Source organism: Oncorhynchus nerka, linkage group LG5, assembly GCF_034236695.1.
Source record: "Oncorhynchus nerka isolate Pitt River linkage group LG5, Oner_Uvic_2.0, whole genome shotgun sequence".
In the NCBI taxonomy this organism is placed as follows: Eukaryota; Metazoa; Chordata; class Actinopteri; order Salmoniformes; family Salmonidae; genus Oncorhynchus; species Oncorhynchus nerka.
Window position 1 is genome coordinate 57,602,507 of NC_088400.1, and position 6,190 is coordinate 57,608,696.

Below are 6,190 nucleotides of genomic sequence, written 5' to 3' on the forward strand. Positions count from 1 at the left end.
AAACTGTACATGTGCAGTTGAAAAAATAACAGCAGGCCGCTAAATCAACTAACATTTAAACAAAACTATGGAAGATTTGTTCTCTTCTCTGTACCTCTCTTCCTCCTTTTCCAAATGTACCGTTACCGCATGTCATTCTCTCTCCCCTCCCTTTGTCTCTCATGCACAACTCTCTGTGCAGACACGCTCACACTCACCTCTCTGGGAAGTCTTGCTATTGTTCAGAGCGAAGACGAACGCATCTCCAGGAAAAGAAGGACTCTCCACATACTCCAGCTTCCTGTACGGACCTTCAGTCAGAGCAACAGAGAGAGAGAGTGAGATGGGGGTAACGAGAAAGGGAAGAGAAAGTGTGAGAGAGAGAGAGAGAGAGAGAGAGAGAGAGAGAGAGAGAGAGAAATTCAACTCTTCCAGATGGGATTTGCAGTCGGGAATTTGAATTTCTCCCACCAGTTGGGAGAAGCCAACATGAACTCAGATACATGCAGTAGAGTATAAACTAATCCCTGTGATGATAACAGCTCAAATCGCCAACATGAGTGTCTGTGTGTGTGTCTGTGTGTGTGTGTCTGTGTGTGTTGAGGTAAAGGTCCACACCACGACAGTAAACTCGAAGCTTCAGCTTAATGCACACCGCACTGCCACCTAGTGTTACTCGGCTAGAAAGCCGAAGACACAAACGCCGAAGACATCTAAACATAATTTTCCAAAAAAGGTATACAAGTTCCTTTCCAAAGCTGAGCAGTGGGGGGCTGGGCACTGGGTCAGTGAGTAAGAGGTTGAACTGTAGACCAGTTACTACATAACCCTGGCCTGCCACTGAGAAATCAAGGCATAGTAGAAATCATCAAAAAGCTAATGACATACTATTTGCTTTCTAAACTTCCCCAGCATTCAGTCCTTGGAGATGCAGTGAGTTGTTGTTATTGATGTATGGTATCCTGGACAGCATGTACATTTGACAATGGGATTTGAGCATAATCTACTATTTCTCCCAGGGGAAATAAAGTGCTAGCTGTGTGAATAGCCTTTAATCAATCATTAGGCATGTACTGGCTGTGCTATAAACCCACTGGGCTTAAAAACCAGGCAGAGCCATCATAACCTAATCTCCACAAAGAGCACACAAGAGCCTGTCAGAACCGTGGGAGCTACAGAACAGCACATGTGATCAATATGCTACGAGCGGGAGTCGTCGCTAGGCTAGCAACTAACATAGCAACGAGAACAAGATGAGCTGCAAAAAAGAGAATGATGAAAGTATATTCGTTTCTACAGATGATCTATAGATGTGCCCTTCCCTCTGAGTGTGTGTGTGTGTGTGTGTACAGTTGAAGTTGTAAGTTTACATACACTTAGGTTGGATTCATTAAAACTCGTTTTTCAACCACTCCATCAATTTCTTGTTAACAAACTATAGTTTTGGCAAGTCAGTTAGGACATCTACTTTGTGCATGACACAAGTACATTTTCCAACAATTGTTTACAGACAGATTATTTCACAGAATCACAATTCCAGTGGGTCAGAAGTTTACATACACTAAGTTGACTGTGCCTTTAAACAGCTTGGAAAATTCCAGAAAATGATGTCATGGCTTTAGGAGCTTCTGATAGGCTAATTGACATCATTTGAGTCAATTGGAGGTGTACCTGTGGATGTATTCAGGGCCTACCTTCAAGAAATCAGCCAAGACATCAGAAAGAAATGGGAGCAATTTCCATACGCCTGAAGGTACCACGTTCATCTGTACAAACAATAGTACGCAAGTATAAACACCATGGGACCGCGCTGCGGTCATATCGCTCAGGAAGGAGACGCATTCTGTCTCCTAGAGATGAACGAACGTACTTTGTTGCGAAAAGTGCAAATCAATCCCAGAACAACAGAAAAGGACCTTGTGAAGATGCTGGAGGAAACAGGTACAGAAGTATCTATATCCACAGTAAAACAAATCCTGTATCGACATAACCTGAAAGGTCGCTCAGCAAGGAAGAAGCCACTGCTCCAAAACCGCCATAAAAAAGCCAGACTACGGTTTTCAACTGCACATGGGGACAAAGATTGTACTTTTTGGAGAAATGTCCTCTGGTCTGATGAAACAAAAATAGAACTGTTTGGCCATAATGACCATCGTTATGTTTGGAGGAAAAAGGGGGAGGCTTGCAAGCCGAAGAACACCATCCCAACCGTGAAGCACGGGGGTGGCAGCATCATGTTGTGGGGGTGCTTTGCTGCAGGAAGGACTGGTGCACTTCACAAAATAGATGGCATCACGAAGCAGAAAAATTATGTGGATATATTGAAGCAACATCTCAAGACATCAGTCAAGAAGTTAACGCTTGGTCGCAAATGGGTCTTCCAAACGAACAATGACCCCAAGCATACTTCCAAAGTTGTGGCAAAACGGCTTAAGGACAACAAAGTCAAGGTATTGGAGTGGCCATCACAAAGCCCTGATCTGAAACCCATAGAAAATGTGTGGGCAGAACTGAAAAAGCATGTGCGAGCAAGGAGGCCTATAAACATGACTCAGTTACACCAGCTCTGTCAGGAGGAATGGGCCAAAATTCACTCAACTTATTGTGGGAAGGTTGTGGAAGGCTACCCAAAACATTTGACCAAAGTGAAACAATTTAAAGCAAAGTTACCAAATACTAATTGAGTGTATGTAAACTTCTAACCCACTGGGAATGTGATAAAAGAAATAAAACCTGAAATAAATGATTCTCTCTTTACTATTATTCTGACATTTCACATTCTTAAAATAAAGTGGTGATCCTAACTGACCTATGACGGAATTTTTACTAGGATTAAATGTCAGGAATTGTGAAAAACGAAATGTATTTGGCTAAGGTGTATGTAAACTTCAGACTTCAACTGTATATGTGTGTTCATTAGAAGAACAAAAGCCTGGTGAATGGCTGTTACAGTACCTGGGGACTTGATGCCCATATGTGAGGGCATTATGTAGGACTGGCGATGGACCAGGGGCGAGGAAGGCAGGGAGATGGACTCCCCCTTAGCCAGCTTCCCCCTCGGCCTGCCCCTTGAGGGGTGGGGGTGGTGGGCATGGCTAGGTTCCTGGTAGTGGGTCACCCAAGCACCAGCACCCCTTCGTTGGATACTGTGGCTGTGGTAATCAGTGACTCCCGCTAGCGAGAGGAGAGGGAGATATAGTGGGAAAGGTGAGAGAGATTAAAAGGGGTCGGAAAAGAGAAGAGAGAGAGAGAGAGAGAGAACAAATTAAACTGTAATCAATAACAGGGCCTATCAAAAGGTCTGGAAACGTAAAGGGATAATCCACCCCAAACCCCTAATTCTTATGAATAACAGTGTTAAATAACACTAATATGTGAAAACAATATTTTTTGGTGAACAAATGTTTAATTTTGTCGTTACAACAAGGTTGGTAGCAACATGTGAAAATCGCAGTGGAAATCTGTTGCAGCTCAAGTTGACTACAAAACCCACAATGCAATGCTATCTGGGCTGGCTGGCTATTTAGCTAAGTAGCAAACGTATCTACACACAATAATACCAAAGTCAATATCAGCATGTGAAGGAGCTAGCTATCTGTAAAATTGCCTAAACCAACTGCACTAGCAATTTAGGAGTCTATCTCACCGAGTTCAACCTGAAGTTCATCTCTGACTAGAGTGAGTGCATAGGATGTTGCTATGGCAACACTGGCCCTTTCCCACCTTTCCCACAGACAGGGCACATTGTGGGATGCTACTTGAAAGAGAAACTGAGTTGAATCATTTGGTACACTGTTTAGATTGAGCACAAAAAAAGTGTTATTAAATGTGATAGTGTGTGTGAGGAGAACCATGTAGCTCTGACTCGTTCTGACACGAATTCCGGATTTCACAGATGGACCACTTAGAAGATAAATCATGGGGGATTTTTTATTTTATTTTACTTACTGATAGAACATAGGCTTTCACCAAATTGACAGGAGTTGTATGATTTTTATTTCTAGGGGTGGGATATCCCTTTAAACAGGACCGTCAAATACATGTTTTGAAGCAACAATAAGTGGACGACATCCCCTTGCATTAAGAGACCGGATCGATTCTTCAAGTCTAGTAGTGGCCCTTTGAAGAGTGGACTGCCTACTGGCAGCTCAGGTCTTTGAGGAAAGTGGGTTCTGCTTTTGTCTCCTCTCTATGCTAAATGTAATCACTGCCCAGTTGCAATGATGTTAATGATGTGCGTGTGCATTGCAGTTCGTGGCTACTAACTGATGCATAGAGTGCAATAATAACACAGCACTAACTGGGGCTGGAGTAGTATGTAATGTATGTAATGCTACAAAGAAAATGACATTAAAGCAGCCCATTGAAATTTAGCATGGTTTATACAGTGACCTCATTCCTGTGGAAGACAAGGAGACAGATGGTAATCTACATTATATAATGTATTTGAACGACAATCTGCAAGGATACGCAGCCTTAAAAAGCAGAACGTACAGGTTTTGGACAAAAACCAACATTACTAGGTAGGGAGTTGCTATAACTTGATTATAATTAGTCATAAATTCAGGGCCCCTAATCGTGCTGCAAAGTTTCCGTTCTCTGTCTCTGATGCCTCTGAGCGAGCCTCCAGGGCCACAGCCTTATGGGAAACATATGCTGCTCATCGTGTAGTCAGGGAACAACTTTCTCTCTCGAGGCTTTTCATCCAATCACAGTCAGCGTCACACGGCATATACCCATAGGCTTGCTGAGACCAAGGGTCGCCAATTACATTCAGCCCTGGGCCAATTCTTCCTTGAGCGGCCGGAACATAGTTATAAATCATTTGTACACTGCAAATTGACCGCAATAATCCCAAACAGATATACTGTTAGTATTAGACACAAAAAAATAATCATTTCAAACCTTGATTATATTGCATCGCATATGTCTCTATTTATGCGTGGGAATACTTGGGAACAGATTTCCTACATTAAAATCATTTTTGAGATGATTTCCTGGTGATTTTACAGTCTTTTATGTCCAACAACGAAAATTATTTAAAATGTACATGCCATTACTAGCATGGCAGTCCACCTTTTTGGACGAAATCTAAGGACCTAGAGGCATTAATGGTAGATTTCATGGTAGACGGTAGATGAGACTGACACAGTTCTCCGAGTTCTGTAGCTCGTCAACATTAGATGCATTAAATATTTCATGTGCAATATGCTGACTTTGTACCCATACGTCTAGAGTGCCTTCTGATTTCCCCCAGACTTCTCTAGGGGTGAACACTCACGTTATGAGAAACTGACAACACCCTTGTTGTTACCTCACAGAATGGAACTAACTAGTAGCTACATAACTACTGGAAAGAGGCACAACCCCACAGCGGAAGCACACGAGGCCCAGCATCAATCTGAATAATAGATTATAGCCTACCAAAATAAAGATGGTTGACTAAAATGATTTAGAACTGGTAAGAAAAAGCTATATACTGTAGTTATACCCCCCTTTCCCCCAGAACAGCCTCAATGCATCAGGGCATGGACTCTGCAAGGTGTTGAAAGCATTCCACAGGGATGCTGGCCCATTTTGACTCCTATGCTTCCCACAGTTTGTGTCAAGTTGGCTCGATGTCCTTTGGGTAGTGGACCATTCTTGATGCACACGGGAAACTGTTGAGCGTGAAAAAAGCCCAGCTGCGTTGCAGTTCTTGACACAAACCGTTGCGCCTGGCGTCTACGAGCATACCCTGTTCAAAAGGCATTTAAATATGTTGTCGTGCCCCTTTTGAACGGCACACATACACACAATCCATGTCTCAATTGGCTCAAAAATACTTCTTTAAGTTGTCTCCTCCCTTTCATCTACACTGATTTGAAGTGGATTTAACAAGTGACACCAATAAGGGTACATAGCTTCCACCTGAATGCACCTGGTCAGTCTGTGTCATGAAAATAGCAGGTGCTCTTCCTAATGTTGTATAGTAACCCCTCTTGACCCAAAAAGTTATTGATCATTTCAGTATCTTCTTTTTGTGGGTCAGAGCTGTTTGTTTAACCCACTCCAACTTCTCGTGACACACTTTAGGTCTGAGAGGAACTTACAGCAGTGCGAGGCAGCATTCACTCCTTAATTAGGCTAATTGAAATGGCTCTGTACTCAAACACCCGGGGACAGGAAATTCGGAGCAGCCAAGTAGCTACCGTCTTCAATTAGGGCGAGT

At 42.9% G+C, this 6,190-nt stretch overlaps 1 protein-coding gene across 2 annotated transcripts in view; it reads right to left on the bottom strand.

Annotated features, from left to right (window-relative positions):
* Positions 1–282, bottom strand: part of LOC115133252 (protein TANC1-like) — a 57,392-nt gene extending 57,110 nt beyond the window's left edge. For both annotated transcript variants that reach the window (XM_065018801.1, XM_065018799.1), the window contains exon 1: positions 198–282. The gene's annotated coding sequence lies outside the window, so the exon portion shown is untranslated. The remainder of the gene's footprint in view (positions 1–197) is intronic.
* Positions 283–6,190: the final 5,908 nt, after the last annotated feature.